Source organism: Tenrec ecaudatus, unplaced genomic scaffold, assembly GCF_050624435.1.
Source record: "Tenrec ecaudatus isolate mTenEca1 unplaced genomic scaffold, mTenEca1.hap1 Scaffold_178, whole genome shotgun sequence".
Taxonomy (NCBI): domain Eukaryota; kingdom Metazoa; phylum Chordata; class Mammalia; order Afrosoricida; family Tenrecidae; genus Tenrec; species Tenrec ecaudatus.
The window spans coordinates 353,185-376,384 of NW_027458076.1; the positions used below are offsets into that span (position 1 = coordinate 353,185).

General features: G+C 42.0%; 1 long non-coding RNA gene across 1 annotated transcript in view; it reads left to right on the top strand.

Moving 5' to 3' along the window:
• The first annotated feature begins 460 nt into the window (after positions 1–460).
• The window catches only part of LOC142436143 (uncharacterized), a 65,472-nt gene continuing 42,732 nt past the window's right edge, over positions 461–23,200 (top strand). The window contains exons 1-2 of the long non-coding RNA XR_012781805.1: positions 461–625; positions 920–962. This is a non-coding gene — a long non-coding RNA (uncharacterized LOC142436143). The remainder of the gene's footprint in view (positions 626–919; positions 963–23,200) is intronic.

Consider the following 23,200-nt stretch of genomic DNA (forward strand, 5'->3'; position numbering starts at 1 on the left):
AAGTGATAGAGGCCAGGCCCCCCTTTATCTTCTGAGCCCATGGTACGGTAACTGTTTGAACTCATGTTAAGCAGGGACCCTCAGTTCTTGCTTCAGCCCCATTAACACTTTGGCAGAGTTGGGGGGTTGGGTGTTTCCAGTTTGTTAGGAGGATACACATCCACACCCAACGTACATCGTTCTATCTCAACCATGTCACCCATGCACTCCCTCTGCAAAGGGCCAAATTACTGGTGCCTCAGCCATTGTTATCTGAGTCTTTGCCGCTGGAGTTTCAGCCACAGGTGTGGACCCTTTGGCGTGGACCGCCTCTCTCCTCTCTGGCTCCTCCCCGAGCCCCGCCCCAAGCCGGCCAGGCCCCGCCCACCCCCTCACCAGGCGCCTGTGCTGGCATCTCAGCAGAAATGGGCGGGGAAAGAGCTGCCTTGAGAGGAAGTGAAGGCAGACCCCTACCCCTCTCTGACCCCGCCAGCTCCTCCCACCCCGGGTCACGCCCAGACAGGGCCGGAAGTGGCGGTGTCTTATTCTGAACTGCAACTCACTGCAAGGATTCCACTGTCGGTGCTCTGCTTGCGGTGCCAGAGAAGCGCCCACAGCCTGAGCACCCTGTTGCCGGCGCTCCCAGGTGGGAGGCTCTGGGCTCCGGGACATGTATGTGGGCGGAGGCTGTTTTAGTCCAGCTGACTAGGGTGCAAGCGCCCTTTCTCTCCCCCAGGAACCCTGCCAGCGCTTCTCTTGGTGAGAGGTGGGCGGGTGTCCCCAAGGCCGGTCCTATTTCCCTGCTTTCAGATTGGTTGTGGTTCATGGTGGGAGTCCCTGTTGGAGAAAGGGGATCCCGGCTGGGGTTTGGGGCTTCGGGGTTCCCTGATTCTCTCTTTGCGGGTCTCCTAACCCCCCTCCCTTGTTTCCTTCCGCACAGCGATGCCTCCTCCCGAGACTCCTTGCGCCTCCTCAGCTCAAAGGTGAGCCCGGGATCTTGTTCTGCTGACCTCTCTCTGGACCCGACCAGAGTCTGTTCTAGGCGCAAGATCTCTTGCTGGTCCGTGACAGAAACGTCTTCCCTGGCTTTAAAATATTGGTGGCCGCCCTTTCTTCTTACTCTTTGTTTTTATTTCTATCTATATATTACTAAGGTTTTTAAAATCATTCCCATTTCATTTCCTTTCTATTCTTTATTGTTTCTGTTGGGTTCAGTTTGTGAAGCACAAAAGGAGTGGATGCCTAGAGATGAAATAACATGCGAGTGTCTGTAAGGATGCCTGGGTGGGGTCGGGGTGGGTCGCTGGCGGAGTTGGGGAGGGTGAGGGGACTTGGGGAGTAAGAATGAAGGATTGAGGGGACTGAACACTACAACTGAAGGTGACTAATAAGTCTGCTTAAAGGCGATTTAATCATAGTGGGAAAATAGACGATGTGAAATCGATTGTGGTAGTGATTGTGGAATGCTTAAGATGGCTGAATTGTGGGATTATGTGGGATATGTGGATTAAGTGCCCCAAAACATGTTAAAAAGAAAGAAAGATGCTCTCCATCACAAAAGTAATCTAACTAAACTATGCACAGAAGAATCAAAAACCAAACTGAAACAAAGGAACCAAAAACAAGGTAATGTTAAGGTGTTCAACCTCTATTTGGGGGATGAAACTGGAAGTGACCCTGAAATGGGCCCTTGGCGTTTGAACGTTGTGAGGCTGAAGGACAATTTATTTGGGGCTGGTGTAGTGGGCGTTGGCCCTGGGGCCCTTGGCCAAGGCGCCTCTGCCAGCTGTCCAGGCAGCAGCAGGCTCATGGTCACCAGGATGTCGCAGGCTGTGATGGTGGAGTAGTTTGGAATGTGCCAGTTGAGATGCCTGGTCGGCGATGTGCCCAAAGGTGTCTTTGATCAACGAGTGCACAACGCTCATGGCCCTGAACGAGATACTGGAGTCTGAGTGGACCTACTGGAGCATCTTGTGCACATAACACACAGTAGGTCTCCTTGCCGCTGCATTGGCATTTCTTGCTGTCCTCCCTTTGAGCCTTAGCTGCAGCCTCCTTGGGACTCCTCCCTGGAGCAGGCAGGGACTTAGCAGGGTCAGGTGGGTTGTTTGACTGGGACGGTACACCTGGTAAAGGTAATGTAGGTGTCCTAAGGCGAGCTGAGGGAGGACAGAAACCTCCCCTGGAGCAGAAATTGTTGAAGCTCACTGGATCTTGATTTTTAGTAGGAATTTAGACCATGAAAGAAGGACCTCTAGATCCCTCTGACCTGTTGGGGTTTCAGCAGGAAGTGTTGGAAAAGTTACCACAGGGATAACTGGCTTGTGGTGGCCAAGTGTTCATAGTGATGTCACTTTTTAATCCTTCAATGTCGGATGATTTGATCTAATCTTCCTTGTAAGATGGGGGTGGAGGGGTGAGGGGCAGGAGTAGAGGAGGGAGGACAGGAGAGAGGAAGGAGGTGAGAGGGAATGATTGGAGCTGCCTCCACACTCCCTGATCGCCCCTAGCCTTGAACCCCGGGCAGCCACCTGCTGGAAAAGGTGTGTAGGCCAGCCACTGAGTGGGGACTTGTTTTTCTCGACACTACCTAGGTGGTCAATGAGGAGGTCCTGTTAGGAAAATGGGTTGGAGATGCTCACATTGTGCACTTGTGTGTCAGCATGCCGTTTGGATCCCTGGCCCGCTGTCGGCACTCTCCCACCCTGGGGTCCCCAGGCTTTCCCACCTGTCTCACAAACTTGAATAGTTGAGTTGGATCCCATTTTATTTTTGTAGATCTTATCATTGTTTCAAAATGTTTCACACACACAAAAATCTATTTTCAATTTCATTATTTATGTGATTTTGGTGTGTACATAAGTGCATGTGTGTGTACCATACACATGTTTTTGTAGTATCCTTTTTGATAACAACTAAGGATGTTTACCAGTAGTTTTGTTAGGGCAAAATGTGTGCTACCTGCTAACTGCATATATAAATCTCCTAGTACTGCTTTTGCCCATTTTAGCCCTGCAGGCAGGCTGGCCGGCTCTCCCTGCTCTCTGGCAAACAGCATCACCTCCTCCTCCTCTTGTGTTTTAGAAGGGTATAGGTGTGTTTGAAAGATGGTCAGCATCTTAATATGTAAGGGTTAATGGTTTGGGAGTTGGAGATTAGCAGTTTATCATTAGGGATTTAAGTACCAAGTATTTTTGTGTGTTGAAATGTTGCCTAGAACATTTTAACATTTACTACCTATATATAGTATTTATGACCTATTTGGCAACTTTTAAAAAATTGAATAAATCTTTTTATTGGGGCTCATACAACCCTTATCACAATGCATAAATATATCAATTGAGTAAAGCACCCTTATACATTAGTTGCCCTCGTTATTCTCAAAATTCTCCTTCCACTTGGGTTCCTGGAATCAGCTCGTTTTCCTTTTTATCCCTTCCCTTCCCTCCCCGCTCTCCCCTCCCCCATGAACCCTTAATAGTTTATAAATTATTATGTTATCTTATACTTCCAGGCCTCTCCCCTCACCCACCTTCCCATTGCCCATCCCCCAGAGATTAGAGGAAGGTGATCACACAATGATGGTTTTTGTTCTTGGTGTCTGCCACCTGGTCCGTTCAACACCTTGTATTCGCTTAGGTTGCGCACTTCTCTGTGGGCTTTGTTGTTTCCGAGCTAGATGGCCGCTTGTTTGCCTTCAATTGGCAACTTTTTTACATGACATCTTCAATTTATGATGAATAAGGAATTTTCTTTTCTTCTTTTTGGAAGTCATTTTCTTCTTTTTATTAATTCTTTTTTTCTGATCAATCTAGCTAGTATCATTTTTAATATGAGTGGTGAAAATGGATATGTATGTTTATCCTGATTCTGCGATGGGGTGAACTTTTTTCTCTTTCTCTTACATGTGACATTTGCAAAGTTTTTTTTTACAAGAATGTATATTAGCATATTGAGTTTTACCTATTTCATGTTAGATTTGTAGTTGTTTTTTTTTTAACATGAAAAGCTTTTTACTTTGTTTATTATTCATTCTGTGTCAATTTAGATAATTGACTTTTCCCCCATCACTAGGCATATTTGAGTGTTCATTTTCTTGTGTTAAATCAATTCTGGGATGAATTAGAATTAATCTTGATGCATGCTTATTTTAATATATTGTCTGACTCAGTTTCCTATTTTAAAAATAACTTTTTCATTCAGATCCATTATCAACACTCGTCTATATTTTTCTTAAAATATCGTCATCTGACATGGGTATCAGGTTATTTCTTGTCTCATAGAAAATGTTACTAAGTGCTCTAAAAACTATTGTTATGTTGGAACCCAATAAGTTGAACTTAAGCAACAAAACAGTAAAAAAGTGCTTATTAATCTTATGTGAATACTCTAGCTGCCAGAATTTTTAGTTTTCATCTATCTTACAGTTAGGCTGGAAGTTTCTCAAGAAATTTTATTTTGATTCAATTGATTATAGACCTTCTAAGCATCCTGCAATCCAGTGAGTAATTATTGTCAGTCTCTTGCTCTGCTGGATCCTATGAACTTCCAGCTGAACCCTCAGTGTACAGGACTGCATGATTTACAGTTTCCTAGACAGACAAATAGCTGCTCACCACTTAGTGAGTGTGTTGTTTTAGACTAGAGCCCATGTTCCTGAAAGTACTCTGCCACCTGGCATGCTGTGAGGCCCTTAGAGAACTGCCTTCAGCTCACCAAAAGAATGGACTAATGAGGGGTGGAAATGCCTCAGTGATTTTGTTGTCACCTTGTTTGTTCCAACTTTTTTTAACTGAAGAAACCTCTTCCCTTTTTTTCATGAGAGAAATAATATCTTTTGTAAACATAACACACTAATGTCTTTGTGTTTGCGCTGGGTGTATATTTGTGGTTTCTGAGACTGTTGTCATATCAGCTGTCATTGAGTCAGTGCCATCTCACTGGGACCCATTGCACAACAGAACAAAACATTGCACTCTCCTGTGCCATCCTCATAATTGAGGATGAACGCATGTTTTTTAAAAATTTATTTATTTTAACTCATTTTATCAGGGGCTTGTACAGCTTGTATTACAATCCATGCATATGTCAATTGTGTTACACACATTTGTACATGTTGCTATCATCATTTTCAAAACATTTTCTTTCTACTTGAGCGCTGTATCAGCTCATTTTATTCTTCCCTCATGAAGCCCTGATAAATTATAATTTTTTATTGCTTTTTCGTGTCTTATACTGTCTGATGTCTCCCTTCACCCACTTTTCTGTTGTCCATCCCCCTGAGAAGGGGTTATATGTAGATCATTGTGTTCATTTCCCCTTTCACCCCTCACCTACCCCTTACTCTCCTGGTATTGCCACTCTGATTATTGGTCCTGATGGGTTTATCTGCCCTTGATTCCCTGTGTTTCTAGCTCTTTTCGGTACCCATGTGCATTCTCTGGTCTAGCCAGTTTCGTACAGTAGATTTGGGGTCATGATTGTGGGGTGGGGGGAGCACTAAACAACTAGAGAAAAGTTGTATGTTTCATAGGTGTTATACTGAACCCTAACTGGCTCATCCTTGTGACCCATTCTGATAGGTTAGTTTATTGTGCCAACCTGGCTCATAGGAACATGGTATAAATAATGTTGCAGTTTGATTGGAGGGCAAAGAGATAAATGGCTAGGCAAACCGTGCCTCTCTCTCTCTTGCACTCTTCTCATCAGATCAGGGTGCGCCTGCTAGTTCTCTGCCACAACTTGTGAGCTACACTAAGTGTTGGCCTAACAACCTGTGGATCATGTCGCTAGAGCTTGAGGTTCCTTTGAGAAGTGCTTCATCATGTTGCTGATGTATGCATCACTTGAGCTTGGGACTGTTGGATCCTATCTTCTTGCTCTTTGTTGATGATCTGCCCTTTGTTTGCTGCCTGTGTCCAGACTGCCTGCATTGCCGTACATAAGACTCACCTGTCTGCTTCCTTGACCTTGGACCCAGTGGTCCTCATGAGTTGAAGGACTTCCAGTATATTAAATGTTTCACGGAAGTGAGTTGAACTGAGCACTCTGGACAGCTGTGTGAACAAATTAGCTGCTATATTCTTTTGTGCTTTATATGTCTATCCATTATATAGAATATATAATAATATATAATGATTATATATAATGGTTTTATATATAATGATTATATATTGTATATGTAATAGATGTATGTATGCACATATCTATATATATTCACAAGTGTCCTGGTTTTGTTTCTGTGTAACACACCCTTCTGTAAGGGGGTGTCCAATTGCCTACAGATGGACTTTGGGTCTCACTCCACACTACCCCTCTTTCAAATTGATAGGATTTTTTGTTCTGTGTCTCTGATGCCAGATACCTGATCCTATTGACACCTCATGATCACACAGGCTTGTGTGCTTCTTCCATGTGGACTTTGTAGCTTCTCAGTTTGATGGCCTTTAGGACCCCAGAAGCTATATCTTTTGATAGCCAGGAAGCATCAACTTTCTTCACCATATTTGCTTCTGCACCATTTTGTCTTAATCGATTGTGTCAGGAAGCTGAGCATCATGGAATGCCAGGTTATTAGAACAAAGTCTTCTTTCATTGAGAGAGTACTGGGGTAGAGGTCCAATGTCTATCTGCTACTTTTATACTTAAAATTTAAATATATTTACATAGATATGTTACCCTTTTGTCATATATATGTGTACATATGTAAATGACTGTATTTAGAACTCTATAAATGCCCTTTGTCTCCTACTTCTTTCCTCTATTTCCTTTTACTTTCCTCTTGTCCCACTATCATGTTTGGCCTTCATCAGTTTTCAGTAATTCCTCTCATTACATTGCCCTTGATCACGCCCTACCAGGCATCCTACACTCTCCTCAACGTCGATTTTAGATCACTTGTTGTGCCCTTGACCCCAGGCTTACAGCCACTTCCTTTCCCCCACTTCCCTGTTTCCTTTATCCCCCCCCCCAGAACCATCAGCCCCATTGTTGTCTCCTCTGGTGTGTTTATCCTGCCAATCTTATCTAGATAGACATGCGGAGACAATAATAAGCACAGAAACAAGACAGAGCAAAATAACAACAACAAAAAAGGAAGCAACCACCGGAAAAAAAGAGAAAAGACTTAAGAATCATTCCAGGTTTGTTCGTTGATCATTAGGAGTATTTTACTGTTGGTTGAGTCTGATGTGGTACCATGCCTTGGCCACTCAGTCTGTTTTTTTGTATTTCCCGGGCACTTCATTGCTTTGCTCCTCTTGCTGCTCTGTTGCATGCCCTTAGAGTTTTGCCCCAGTGTGGTGAAGTCAGATCGAGCACATTTCCCACAGTGTGCCACAGTGTTGTCCCTCATAGCGCTGTGGGTCATTAAGGGATGCCGTGTCTTGTGATTGGGATGGCCCTATGGTCCTCTCTGTGCATTAGGCAATTTGAGCAGGAATATCATTCTTCGGGTTTGGTGAACCATTTGTCGCAGTCACTTTGTTAATCCATTTGGTAGTGGGATTCATGTTTTTCACTGCCCGTCATCTTTACCAAACAAAATATCCTTTTCGAGGAATGATCTTTTCTGATATATGTCCAAAGTATATAATATGAACTCTCACCATCCTTGCCTCTAAGTAGCACTCTGACATTACATCTTCCAAAACAGACTTGTTTGTCCTTTGCATGTCCATGGTATGTGGGACATTCTTGTCCAGAACTACAATTCTAATATATTCATTCTTCTTCAGCCTTCCTTTTTTCATCTTTCAAATGCACAAGAGTCAATTGACAATAGCCTGCTTTGGTCAGGTGAAACCAGTCCTCCAGGTAATATCTTTTCCTTTCAATACTCTAAAGAGGCATTGTTCAGCAGATTTATCTAATGCAATGATTGATCTCTTGACTGTTATACTTTCAGTATTCAGGATATTTGTTTGTTTGGTCTTTTTTCTATACACCAACCAATTTTTTTCTGGAAGGAGTTAAAATTTACTCAAGCTTTAGATTAAGAATTTTGATCAAGGAGGGGCTGTCGGAGCCAGCTCAGGAGTCAAACCGTCCTGAAAGAGGGGGAATGATTATTAGGGTAAAAAGAAGAGATTAAAAATATTGGGAGGGCAACAGTGAATACTGAAGCTTCGGGTTTGTTTTACATACTCCTTTTATCCATGCAGAAACAACCCGGGGTTTATTATCTCATTGTTAAGCAAGCACATTTGCTACACATAGCAATTTTGTCTTCTGCCAAGGCAGACATCCCTGAGAAAATTAAACAACGTATCTTCCCAGACTTTGCATACTTTCTTGTTCTTTTTTTTTTGTTGTTCTTGTTCTTAACAGTATGTTCAAAACGTAAAGTCACAGAAGAAATCAGCAAACACTGACACATAGTTCATGAGACTTATCAGCTGTTTCAAAGCTGAGTCTTAATGGCCTTCAACAGCCCCCGCTTTTTTATTTACTGAAGACGTCTTTACTCAAAACGTCAGCAGATCACTGTGTCTGTCTTAGGTTGTGAAGTCCTGAAATCGCCCTTACCCGTCATCAGTCACTGTCTGCAGGAGACTATGACCTGTCTTAGGTTGGAATACTCAGACTCGATTTTACCCGTCTGACTAACCAGCCTCTGCCTTATACTCCTGTTTGGGGAGGGAGTGAAGTATGCAGGTGTACTTCCTGTAATTTTGTTCCTAAAGCCAATAATTCAACCATAACCTTGTGCAGTATCATAGGGAGTATGCATAAGATAAACAATACACACACTCCCGCTGTGACTAGAGAAAAAGCATGTGAGGTAGGCCTCTGAGATTTCCTAACGAAGGGAAAGAATCTTGAAAATGCTGGAGCCAATCCTCAGCAACCTTGTCGACATCAAAATAAAGAGACTTAGCATCTTTTATGGCTAATATTTCTTGATGGAGTTGTAATCAATCTAAAGACTCATTAGCATTGTGCCAAGTACCTTGAAGATGATTCTACACTTTAATCCAGCTATACTGACTGTTAGTGTACTATTTAGGTGTAACACAGATCCATGTATGTACAGCATGGCACTGTAGACTAGACCTGGCCTTAAGCCCCTGCACCTCGTCTCCTAAATACATGACCATGTCATAAAGAGCATTTACTTTTTGTTCTAACTTCCTGTCTATATCTTCTTGAGTACCCAAAACATTAGTCACATCTTTGGATAATTCATTTCCACAGTGGACAGTTTGTAAGATTTGTGAAAGTACAATTGCTGCAGTAGTAGCAGTAGCAACTAAACTTAATATAGCTAAAATACTTGCTATAAGCAAACCTACAAAACACTTAAATCTGGTTGATGCTTTTTCAGTCTCTTCTAATACCTGTAACCCTCTTTCTGAATACCAAGGCCCAGTAATATTCACTGGCAGCATAACAAAAGAAGGTTGATATAAAATGGCGATGACAATACCTTCAGGGGACCAGGTAATACAATTAGACAAATTGCAGTTATTACAAGACCTGTTAAACTTAGAGTCATCATGATCTATAGTAATATTCCCTGCCAAAAGTACATAAGGCGATGGTACGCAGGCAGTAACATTTCCCTGTGGTCTGGAGGTAGGGCCCATAAGCTTCATGTCCCCCTAAGCAGCCCCTATTTTCCACCACTGAGTTTGTGGAAAACCCAAATCTGACCACCAAAGCCCTGCAGACAGCCCCTTTTCCCATTTGGCAGTGTTTTTTTTTTTTTTTGAGTATTGTCCTGGTTGACAGACCAATCGATGATATATCTCTCTTTTGTGACGTTATACCTGATGGGCTTGTCTGTGAGACACGATCTCCACAATATGGTTTTATTATTCTTTTGAATCTCTAGTCTACATGAGGAAAAAGACTGTGGAGTGGGTGGAATAACATTTCCTTCACTTTGTACAGGGAGGGCGTGAGTCATTAACCCACATCTTGATTTCCAGACCTTCCCAGACAGCAGGAAGTAAGAGTGGTGGATCAGAAACTTAAGCCTAGTACTTCTCACTGAGCCATGTCCCCAGAAGCACTCTGAGGCAAATTACCATCTGCATGGTTTGCAAACTGCACCAACCATTCAGGCAGCCCCCATGCTCCATCAGCATCCTGTGTAAAAACCCAAACATGCCCTCCTCCCCATATTAATAGCGGGTTGGGGCCATTCCTCCAGGCAAAACAAGCCAATGATATCTCTTCATAGGCTCTTTGAAGTTGGTGGAAGGGACACTAAAGGCAAATCTTTTACAATATTTTGGATCCAAGGGCGTGGTATAAAAACAATCTTTTAAATCTAAAATGATCTTATATGTATTGGCTGGAATAGCAGAGGGGGAAGGGAGCCCAGCCTGCAGGGCTCCCATAAGTTCCATAGTATCATTAACCCTCCTTTACTGTTTTTCCTTACAAAGCAGCTGCTATCGCAAGCCCCTGAGTAAAGAAAGGTTCAATGTCTGAGCATAGTCTGATATAATCGGACAGGTTGCCCTTTTTTCCAAAAGGTCTCAGCAGCTGCCTGGCAGGCAGTATTTGCATTTTCAAAAGCCAATTGTTTCCATTCTGCGGCGGGAAGCACCTCGAAGGAAAGTGTATCTAATAAAGATTGAGTAAAAGAGGCAGTTGGGCCATATTGAGCACAAGCAACCTTGAGTTCTTTTAGCTGTTTGAAAGGAATAGGAGTAAGCCCTCTCCAATAGTTTGTGTTATTTTTCATCAGTTAACCTTATGTAGAGAGCTTGAACCCCATTCTCTGGGCAAAGATGATTGAAGATAAGTCATCCTTTTCCTTGATCCATCTCATTTACCTTTAAACTTCTGCATTCACGTTGGCTCTTGGCATCACCCATGTACCTACAACTAGACATCCTTTGAGTGTAGCGTGCATTCTTTTACAAAGGCTTTATCATTGCCATCCATAAACACAAGAGCTTCAGAGAGGAGAAAATAAACATCCCTCTGGGCCTGTTTCCTAGTTAAGGATGTCTCTGCATTGACTAGTTCACCTCTAGGATTTGCTGTTCATGTCCTTCTGTTTCTTATTGTCCACTTTAAAAAGAAGTTTCACGGATTAGCGTACTCTGCTGTGCATATTACTATGGGCCTCTAATGGATTCCCCCATGCTTAGTAATTTCTTAACACTCAATAAAGTATTTTATTCAAGGAGATGTGAGCTCATAAAGTTTGAAGAGCTCACATGGTTTGGACTGAACACACGCAAGCAGGAAACTCACATAATGACATTTGTGTTTTAACAGTCATATTAACATACACATGCCTACTATGAACAAATCAGCACATATACTAGAAGTAACAAATCTTCATACAATACCCTCAGATTAATAAATATACATGCATTTACTTAAGAAAAAAACCCACAAAGACACACTAAAATATACTAGAATTATAATAATAGAATCAATGCAGAACAGACTACAAGTTCTGTCACATAGTATAACATATTAAGGCACAGAGTAGTTCATGTGTACTAGCACATACAAAAAAAACAGACAAAGTGCATACAAGAATATACACACTGAGCTACAAGAATGTGGAGGTGTGTGGCAGAGACATTTTCTCTGCAGGTAGAGGAAATAGGTACCTAATTTAACTAATCCTTCTTAGGCTCCTCTACATTTCTCCCCTGAGGGTCCCTGTTATCTGTGGGCTTGAGTGACCCCTGAGCCCCGCCCTCTCCCTGTATGGGTGTATGTGTCTGGGTTCCCATAGCCTTTCCCTCTGTGTGTGCCTGACTCAGAAATATGTGATCATAACTACAGCAGTCACAGTACTGATTGACAGAAAATCAGTCCCTGGGCATGTCTCTAGAGAAGGATATTCTGACAGAACTTGAAGGGAACCTGTGGGTGCCCTGTACAGAATAGGATGCTTATAGCCCATGCACAAGGGGACATAGGGCAGGAAGGGAGGTGAGGTCTGTGGAGGCATGTTGAGACTAAGCATAAAATGTGTCTTATCTCCCTTTTCCTACTCTTGTATCAATATGCACAACTGCTAAATTAAACAGCCTTTGGAGAAAAAAACACTGACTCTCAAATTAGCCTGTGGTGGACAAGGACAGACAGGAGCTGTGAATGAATAAAATGAATGAACTCAGAGAAGAAAGTCTCCATTTGGATGAATGGAGAGAGGTGACTTGATCTAGGATTGGGCTACTGGTGGTAAGTTCATGTAGTATGTTGTGTGGAAATATATATATATATATATATATACACACACACAAACATACAAAGATAATAAAGTGAGATCCTTTGCACAGCAGGGACTGTTATCCCGAGGAAGGAGGGAATACAGGAGGGTTATTGAAAGCAAGGGATAAAGTTTTTGATGAAGCCGATGATTTGAACAGAATTTGTCCTAGATGCAGGAATTACCAATTACATGGGAAATTTGAGACAATTCAAGGGAAAAACGAAACAAGCTAAGTTTGAAATCATCCTATCATCAGAGGGAGATTGGGTGAGTGTTTCAGAAAGACGGGAGGAGATGCACTGATTCCCTGAGGGATGCTGAGAAGGAGAAGAATCCCCAGACACAACAGGAAGCCAGTAGTGAAGCTCCATTTGGACCTGCTCCTGGGTCTGAGTCCTGTGCTCTGCAGATCCTGAGGGGTTCCTGCAGCCTAACCTCTTCCACTAGGGTACATTCATGTCTGGGTTAACTCTGACCATTCTCCTCACTGTGTGCGTTGATCTGGGTAGACTAGAGAAACCAATCCATAGACACACGTATATTGTGTATAAGAGATTTAATATAAAGGGCAATTGTACATTTAGAAAGCATCTTAACCCCAGTTAGGGCCAAGCCCATAAGTCCATTATTAGCCCATGTGTCGGATACCAATGTATAAATTCCTCTTCATACTTATGAAATACATGCAATGATCCAGAATGCAAGATGGTCACAGGCCAGTGGGCAGAAAGTCTTTGGATCCAGTGGCATTGTAAGCTTTTCAGCGGAGACGGGTCTCTACATGTCTTCTCCAGAACCCAGGGCTGCATGGGGTAGGTCCATGTGGCTTCTATTCAGGGATGTCTCACAGAGAGTCACCCTTGTCAGTAGGGTGTCTCCCAGGGATTAGAGAGTCTCTCTTCCACCTCCAAGATGGAATACGGGATTTCCCAGAATTCTCAGAAGGCCATGCCCACGCAGAGGCTTCATTGGCTATGATCCAATTGACAGACTCCAACCCTTCCCTCTTTATCCTCTGAAGTCCCAAATTCACACCAGATTATGTAACTACCATACTGTGCATCTTTTGCACAGAAATACAAAACTGTGTCCTTGAAGTTCAGGTTGTCCATTTGAAGTTATAGTATGTCCTTACCATTGTCTTTGGAGATGGTGAATTGGCCCTTCGGAGAGTCCTACCAACACTATTCATGTATGAAACCCACTGCCGCCCCTTCTCTGGGGCTAGGCAGATCCAGTGTATATTATAAATACAGGCAATGAATGCAGAGACTGTACGGGAGAATATCAGAGAAGCCTCCGACTGCCTCAAGTCTCCCTCAGATGCCATAGCTCCACCTCACACTGGACACCTGCAAACACACAGACATCCTGATCCTGAAAATCATATTTACTGCCTCTCACTCATGCCCCCTCATGCACACTTTCTCTGCATCAAAGCATCTTTTGAAATTCCAAAAAGGAAAATTGAGCTCAATAGAGATTCCATTGTGACTTGATTTGTTCAGTCTTGAATGGGGGTACCTTGGAATTCCAGAGGTGGAGCAACTGTCCAAGAGCTTCAGAGTTGGGACTTGGATGGTTTTCCTCAGCAGGGGAGGGGTCTATTTGCATACCTTCTGCCTATATAGTCATAAGTAATGTTGAATGACTTCTAAGAGAGTCACTCCAAGAGTAGATAAGAATGTTCTAGATATCTTGGAAAGCCCTGCGTGTGGGGTTCATTATGCAGTGTGCTGCTAAATGCAAGGTCAGTCATTCTAAATCTCCAATGGCTCTGCAGGGGGAAGAATTCTCTACACACCCATGAAGATTTATAGACTCAGAAGCCTACAAGGGCAGCCCTATTCTATAGGGTTGTTAAGAGAAAGAATTGACTTAATGGAAATGTCAACCTACAGTTAGAGACAGTGCCTTGAAATGTGCCCTCCTCCTCTCCACCCCTTAAGTGTGGTGCTTATTCATTTCTTGATGCAGTTAAATAAATATTCCCCTAGAAATATATATTTAATCTGACACAAGCTTCCCTTGTCTAATTCTCTTTTAAATTATCTTTTGGAAAAGAAAATTCATATGCTAAAAGTAAAACCCTCCCCAGCCCCTTCTAGACCTTCCCTTAATTGTCCCCTTGAGCTGAATATGACAGCGGCTCCTGAGTCTCGCTCCTTCCCTGCAGGTTTGTCTTGCCTTGAATCAAGCTTGCCTTCCCTTCACAAATCTTTTGCACACCAAGAATTTTAAGGTACTGAGTTAAACTTAGAAGTTCTGTAGATGCTGAAGGTCTCTACATACCCAGAGAAGCCAATGCTGTCTGTGAATTTGCATAACACATCGGGACGTTTCCAGGGCATCTTCCAAAAACTAGAGGAAGTCTCCCATGCTTGAGGAGTTGATTTTGCTCTCCAAAATCTAGGTATTATGCTTTACAATACTAATGCTTTCTTTTTTATTAAATACTTTTATTGGGGGCTCTTAGGGCTCTTATCACAATTCATGCATTCATCCATTGTCAAGCACATTTGTACATATGCTGCCATCATCATTTTCAAAGCGTTTGCTTTGTACTGGAGCCCTTGATATCAGTTCCTCATTTTCCCCTCCCTCTCCCACTCTCCCTCTTTCATGAACCTTGATAAATTATAAATTATGATTTTCATATTTTGCATTGTCTGCTGTCTCACTTCACCTACTTTTCTGCTGTTTGTCCCACTGGGAGGGAGTTCTATGTCAATCCTTGTGATTGATTTCCTCTTTCTACTCCCACCTTCCCATTACTCTCTTGATATCTCTATTCTCATTGTTGGTTCTGAGCGGTTTATCTGTCCTGGATTCCCTGTGTTGTGAGATCTTATCTGTAGCAGTGTAAATATTCTGGTCTACTAAGATTTATAAGGTAGGATTGAGGCCATGATAGTGGGGGGAGAAGCATTAAAGAACTAGAGGAAAGTTGTTTGTTTCATCGGTGCTGTAGTGCACCCTGACTGGCTCTTCTCTTTCTTGTGACCTTTCTGTAAGGGGATGTCCAATTGTCTATAGATGGGCTTTGGGTCTCCACTGCACACTCTTCTTCATTCACAAAGATATTATTTTGTTCTGGGTCTTTGATATCTGATACATGATCACGTGTACACCTCATGATCATACAGGCTGGTGTGCAAAGAATGTACAGACGTGCTTTATACAATTGATGTATGTATATTTATGGATTGTGATAAGAGTTTTATGAGCCCCTAATAAAATGTAAAAAAAATAATTTGACAAATCCTGGTTAAAGGATATGTTTTTCTCAAGAGAATAATTACCTATTAAAATAATAAATATTGACAAAAATAATATACAACTGTCAATTATTTCAGAAATGGTAAAATCAGGTTTGGTTTGGTTTTCTCTTCACAGGAGATACTTGGGCTGGGATTCACACACATACAATTTCAACCTAAAGTAATTTGGAAAAAATAATTAGGATGGAGAGAAACTGATTGTGTTGAGTGAAGCACATGGAGGTCAGAATTTAACGGCATAGAGAGACTACCAGTCCTTCTGGGATTGATTTCAACTTGTCCCAAGTGTGATTTCTTTCTCCCCTGTCTTCTGAGGAAGAATATGGGCTTTTAATTTTTAGGATCTGCCCTCCAGGAAAATAAGAGACATGCGAACCTAGTTGCTGAAGGTTCCTTGAAGTGGTCTTCCACATGGGTGAATTGGAAAACTCCAGACACAAGAGCAAAGAAACACTTGGCACCCCCTGCACCTGCTCCTGTGGCAAAGATTGTGTCCCATGTACCCTGAGCTCCCTCTGCTGCCCAATTAGGGTTGTGATGCTTGAGATGTTTGACCATTAAGCCTTCATTGTGTCTCCTAGTACGTTTCCTACATTTTACATGTCAGTGTCCTCAGGTTTCAGATTGTTAAAACACATGCAGCTGGTTGAGCTATAGTGGTTGCAATGCATCAATATGTGAAAACTGAGTTGTTGCTAAGACTCATCACAAGGCTTCTGTGCCACCTAACACAGGTCGTGTTTCCCAGAGCCTTTTAGATCTAGAAACATTGATATTTTCAGACCTGGAAGCTAGACATAGCACTTTGAGACATAGCACATAGCTTTCCCAACTCATGACTGGTCTGTAGCAGCTCTACCTGCACGATCACACCTAGGAATACGGGGGGAAATATAATTTAAAACCATTCTAAGATGAAAAGAACTGCTTTTGACATGAAGGTGCTTACAGGGTAGGACATTCATGTCACCAAGAAGAATCCAGAAGGGTGTCACCTCCACAGACATCTCTGATTAACATGGTAAGGATGAAGGCCTAAGATACCTGACTTTCATGTGTGACTTGGAGCTCTGTTACTATATTTTACTGTAGGCGATCCACGTGTGCTGTGATTGTGGAAGCAGAAAGAGGATGGCTCTGAGGAGGAGCAGTAATGGCCTCTAGAGGGGATTTTCCTGACCTGTGTTCTGTGAGGTCAATCTCTACCTTTCATCATTTGTACTGACTGTGGACAAACAATTTCTTCCTGAAAACCATGGGTAGATTTGTAGAAATGCAGACAGTTGGCCTGAGGTGTGAGCCATAATGAAGGGAATTCCTGGGGATACTATTTTCCTAGGAATGTTCCACTTTCTCTCTGGGCAGCCCAGTTCTACCTTTAGGACAAGGGTAGCCCATGAGATGTGCAGGCTGTTGAGTTAAAGTGGAAGGTAAAATGATGAACATTTCTGAGCATCCACTTCAAAACAAAACACTTTTATTAGAACTTTCCCCCTTATATAATTCAATACTTCAACCATATCAAGAAGAGTTGTATAATCTTTACCACAGTCAATTATAGAACAATTTCTCCCCCTCTGTAATCATTATTCATGTAATATATTTCACATACTTGCAAAACTGTATGCAACAAAACTTTCACCGATTCAACGCCTTCTACATGTGTAATTCAGTGCCATTGAGTATTCTTTTCAGGTTGTACAACCATTATTTTTATCCCCCTGCATATTGTTTCACTGCAGTTAAACTTAATTTAATGCCCCCCTAAGCCAAATCTCTTCCCACTTCACACATGGTAACCATAGATCGTTTTCTTTCTTTCTTTCTTTCTTTCTTTCTTTCTTTCTTTCTTTCTTTCTTTCTTTCTTTCTTTCTCTTTCTTTCCTTCCTCCCTCCCTCCCTTCTTTCCTTCCTTCCTTTTCTTTCTTTTTCTTTCTTTCTTTCTTTCTTTCTTTTCCTGATATAACATTCACATTTCCATACTTAAAACACTTCTAAAAAAAAGTTGTATGCCCATTTTCAAAATAAGCTTAATGCTCCCTCCTGCTTCACAGATCCACTGATTACTCCTCCCCCTTCCATATAAACCATTGCCTCAGTTATGGTCTCTATTCATCCACTCCTTTACTTCCAAACTTGGAGATAATAACAAAAACAATTAAAAACAAAGATATAATTAAACATAAAGAAAAATTATAATGACATAAAGATACAAATAAGAGTAGAGTACAAAACAAATAGAGAAGGTACCTACTTCGCTTTTCCTGTCCTGCTCTTTATCTGCCTCCATGGTTGCTGTGGTAGTTGTATAATCTGCTGTCAATTTGAGACTTAAGATGAAGGGATGGAGTTTAGTCTGTCAATCTGGGTGCAGTTTGATGACATCATTTGGAGGCACTGAGGAGAAAAATAGCTCGCTGGAGGCAGGACACAGTCTCATGCCCTATGAGACATTCCTGTCAACAATGCACAAGGAGCTACGCTAGAGCCCTGGAGCTGAAGGAGCCACGTGGAGACTCTTAACAGCTTTGAGATGTTTCCACCCATCTCCACTGGATCCACAAGACTTTGCACCCACTGGCATGTGCTCTTCATGCATTCGGCATCATTGCATGTGTTGCATGAGTCTGAAGAATTTATAGTCTGGTGTCAGATATCTGGGCTAATATCAGACTTATGGACTTGAACTGGACTGGGCGGTTATGCCTTCTTAATGTACAATTTCTCTGTGATATAAAGTTCTCTCTTGTACACATATGAATGTCTGTGAATTTTTTTCCCTAGTCCACCAAGACTAACATAGTTGTGGAGTTTCACATGTTCACTTTCCAGGCACTAGTTAGAGGTGCCCATGGTATATGACAGGATTTAGCTAGATCCATCCTCTAGGTGATCATATTCTGGGTACAGGATCTTAACATGGCTCTGCTCAATACTTACCTTCATTGAAAAATCAATGAAGATAGGGGCATTACAGCAAAGTGGTGTGAAGAAAGCAGATGGTACCAGGGTATCAATTATCTGGGATCTAAATGGCTTGTCTTCAAGCAGCCATCTAAGTCAGGTGTCAAGGAAGTCCACAATGAAGAAGCACACCAGCATGTGTGACCCAAAGATAGTGACAATTCAAATGTGATGAAGGAAAAACCTTCAGAGCTCAAATTATGAACATCCAATTTGTCGAAGGGTAGGTGAACAGTGAGAACTCAAAAAAATCCATCTGAAGAATATTTAGTCATATTAAACCTCTGGCAGATCCCCTTGAAAAGCTTTACTCTCAGACAGAGATAACTGCGAACTTGATCACGGTGGATCAGACCATGGCATAATATGACAATTGGTCAGTTGACCTACCTCTCGATCCAACCTGTACTTGCTCTAAGGTAAAGCATTTCTCACTTGTTCCATGACAGGATTTTTTTTTTTTTGCTGAACTTTAAAATATTGATGGTAGTCTTTCCTTCTTTATTCTTCATTTTCATTTTTATCTTTATATTATTATTATTTTCTTCTTGCTGTTTTATTTTGGTTTTGTTTTTTGTTGTTTCTATTGGGTTTCAAAGTTTGTAAAGCACAGAAGGCGCGGATCCCTAGAGACAATAACTGATGCAATGGTCTATAGGGCCCTAGGGGAGTAGAGGAGTAGGAAGGGTGAGGAACTTTCGGGAGCAAACAATGAATGTGGGAGGGGGAGAGAACCAAAGAATTCATTATTATATATATGCATATATACATATAGTACAACATTTTAAACATCTATGTAAATGAATACTATTTTTAAAAAACATTTTATTAGGGACTCAGACAACTCTTATGACAATCCATACTTACATTAATTGTATAAAGCACATCTGTACATTCTTTGCCCTCATCATTTTCAAAGCTCCCTCCTCCCTCATGTTCCCTTGACAATTTATAAATTATTATTTTGTCATATCTTGCCCAGTTCAGAGTCTCCCTTCACCCCCTTTTCTGTTGTCTGTCCCCCAGGGAGGAGGTCACATGTAGAGCCTTGTAATCGGTTCCCTCTTTCCAACCTACTCACCCTCTACCCTGCCAGTATCACCCCTCACACCCTGGTCCTGAAGGTATCATCCTCCCTGGATTCCCTGTGCCTCCAGCTCCTATCTGCACCAGTGTACATCCTCTGCTCTATCCAGACTTGCAAGGTAGAATTTGGCATGGTAGTGGGGTGGGGTGGGGTGGAGGGAGGGGTGGAAGCATTTATGAACTGGAGGAAAGCTGTATTCTTCATCAGTGCTATATCACACCCTGACTGACTCAAGTCCTCCCCTAGACCGCTCTGCAAGGGGATCTACAGTGGCCAACAAATGGGCTTAGGGTCACCACTCTGCACTTTCCCCTTCATTCACTCTGGTAAGATTTTTTTTTTCTTATGATGCCTATACCTGATCCCTTCCACACCTCTTGATGACACAGGCTGGTGTGCTTCTTCCATGTGGGCTTTGTTGCTTCTGAGTTAGATAGCCGTTTGTTTACCTTCAAGCCTTTAAGACCCCAGACACTATCTCTTTTGATAGCCGGCACCATCAGCTTTGTTCACCACATTTGCATATGCACCTGTTTGTCCTCGGTGATTGTATCATGGAGGTATGCACCCAATTATAAAGATTTTTTTGTTCTTTGATGCCTGATATGTGAATATTATATACATCTATTTTTAAAACTATATAAAAACAAACAAAGCTTGACCAATGGTTACCATGGGTGAAGGTGAAATGGTTGTTGCTTAGGGGGAATTCAGTTTATATTATTGGTGATGGGATAATTTTGAAAAGGATATCAATAATGGTTGTAAACATGAAAAGTATCATCAAAGATACTCAATTGTACATATAACAGTGGTTGAATTGGAGAATGTTTTCTTGTGTACATTTTGCCAAAAATGTAATGATATGAACAAAAGGAAGAAAAAATTTAATCGATAGTGATGATGATTGTATGCCCCCCACTTTTTTTTAAAAAATGAAGCATCTTTATTAATACAGTATTTATTTGTCTCTGTCAAACCTTGAGCCAATTATTTTCCCCAGGCTGTCCGGGGAGGTGCAGGGAAGGGAAATTTTGGGCAGAGAGACTTGGGACAGAGAAATGTGGGGGGTAGATATGGCTCCTTCACATGGTAAAAAGGATGAGGAAGGCCACCATCAGGCAGAAAAGCCCGAGGGCCTTCGAGAAGGCAAAGCCCAGGATGGCATAGGAGAAGAGCGGCTGCTTCAGAGAAGGGTTCCTGGCATAAGCAAGGATGAGGCTCCCAAACCCAGTCCCAATGCGGGCTCCAGAGATGCCACTCCAACTGTGGCAGCCCCAATGAGCTTGGCTGCTGTGTCAATGTCCTTTGAGATATGCTGGTTTGGAAGCTGTGACTAGGGATCAGTCAAGTCAGGGAATGTAGGGATGCCAAGCTGCTGAAGCGCTCTTCTGTCAGTGTCTAGGATGTTTCTGCGCCACAGATGGGACACCTCATCAGCTGGGAGGCATTCCTGACCAAGGGATGAGTGGAGAAGAATTTGGCACTGGCAAAAATTTTTAGGGGATGAGGGGTAGTGGCAGGCAAGCTGCTCCTACTGCAGAGAAAATCAAGACAGGTATATGCCTCTTCTTGATATGATTGAATTATATCATGTGCATGAAATTCCAATAAAACTGTTTTAGAAAAGAAACAGAAGATCATCTGTTACTTACACAGACCCTCATTGAAGGGCTTTGGTTAACAGGCTCATGGCCCAGTGCCTGTCTTTGTGAATAACATTCTATTAGCACACAGCTATGCCCTTTTCTCTTTCCTGCTGTTGTTTTCACAATCAGTAAGGTTGAATAATTGTCTCCAAGTCTATATGACCAATGGAATCATCAATTATAGTTTTCAGAGGTCTTTTTGAAAAAAGAAATTTACTGACCCCTGATCTAGGGGAAGAATCTGGATGAAAAACAGCAAGGCTTGATGAAAAACATAATTCTAAACTATGAAGATTGTTTGACAGGATATAATATTTTTTAAAAATAACTGATAGATAAGTAAGAACTACCAATCCTAATGGGACAGTCATGACTTGCCTAGCTGTTAAATGAAAATTCAGTCATTCAGACCCACGAACTGCTGTGTGGGAGAATTTGTGGTGGAATAATCTCATAAGGAAATACAGGCTTGGAAATCTTGTAGGAGCAGTTCTAGTCTGTCCTCTAGGATTACTATGACTTGGAACTGATCAATGTCAACAGAATTTTAGTTTGGGTGAAAGCAACTTTTTACAATATATTGTACTTGAATAAATGACACCACGTTTCAAACCACCAACTTTACAGCCATTAATTGAGGCCTTAACGGTTAGCACTCCACTGAGTCTTCCTGAAAGATATTCAGACTGTGGCAGTTACATGATCTCCTGTGAACCTGCGAAGGGGTGCAGTCTAGCCTGTCAATCAGGTCACGCCTTAATGACCTCATTTGGAGGTGCAAAGGAGATGAATAGCTCACTGAAGGCTAGATACACTCTCTCCCTGTGAGGCATTGTTGTTGACAAGCCACATGGAGCTATGCTAATGGCAGCCAGAACCTTGGAGCTGGAGGAGTCACGTGGAGGCCCACGCCAGCAGTAAGATGCTTCTAATGCCACTGGATCCACAAGACTTTCCACCCACTAACCTGTGATTTTCTTGCACCTGGCATTGTATCATGTATTGCATGAGTCTGAAGAGGAATTTACAGAATGGTATCAGACATATGGGCGAATATTGGCCTTATGGGTTTAATCTGCACTGGACTGGGGTGTTTTCTCAATATACCGTTGCTCTTTATATAAAGCTTTTTCCTATACACATAGGAGTGTCTATGAATTTGTTTCTCCAGTCCACCAGGACTAAAACACTGACCTTCTCAAAATACACGCTGATCACCCCTGGAAAATTTCTACTCATTTGGTTGGTTGTTTTTCTCTCTATGAGAATGTTTTATTTTCTTACAATACAACTTTGAATTCACAGATATTAAGGGTAGGAACTGAATCATAAAAAGAAAACAAAACATAAATTCCCGTGTGAAATAGTGAGATGAAGAACCCTGGATCACAATAGAGATCCAGACTAGAAACTCCCTCTCCAAATGCACATGATCCAGAATCATTCCTTCTGTTCATGCCCTTACAGAGCCCTGCAACACAGCTCCCTCCCTGCATAGGAGGTTTGTGTCTGTACTCACTTTGATTTCTCTCTGTGTTTCTTCCCCACCATTATACATGGACGTGTGATTGACTTTTAGACTGTCCTTTCGCTGATACGGTGTGTTCTTGGCAATGTCTCTGGAGATGGTAAACCAGCTTTCATGGAATCTGTACAATATGTGATATCAACAGTACTAATAAGACACCCTGCAGGCCTGGAACTTGGCTCATACAGGTCATGGAAAAGTTACTAAATGTAAATCCAGAGTTTGCACATTAGAATCTCAAAAATGTCTTATGCTCCCTCAAGTTTCCTTCAGACTCAACCAGTTGCACATTGCAATTGCCATTTTCAAACAAAATATATGCCGGTCATGAAAGCGATCACACATGTCAACTGTGTGCAACTCATACCCACTCACACACACTTGCTCTCAATAGCATTACTTATTAAAATAGCTGCCTGAAAAACCCAGCTTAGTACAGACTCCATGATGATTCTGTGTTCATACAAACTTCAGAACAGCGACTCTTGTAGATTATGGTACTGAGGATCTTCTCCAAGA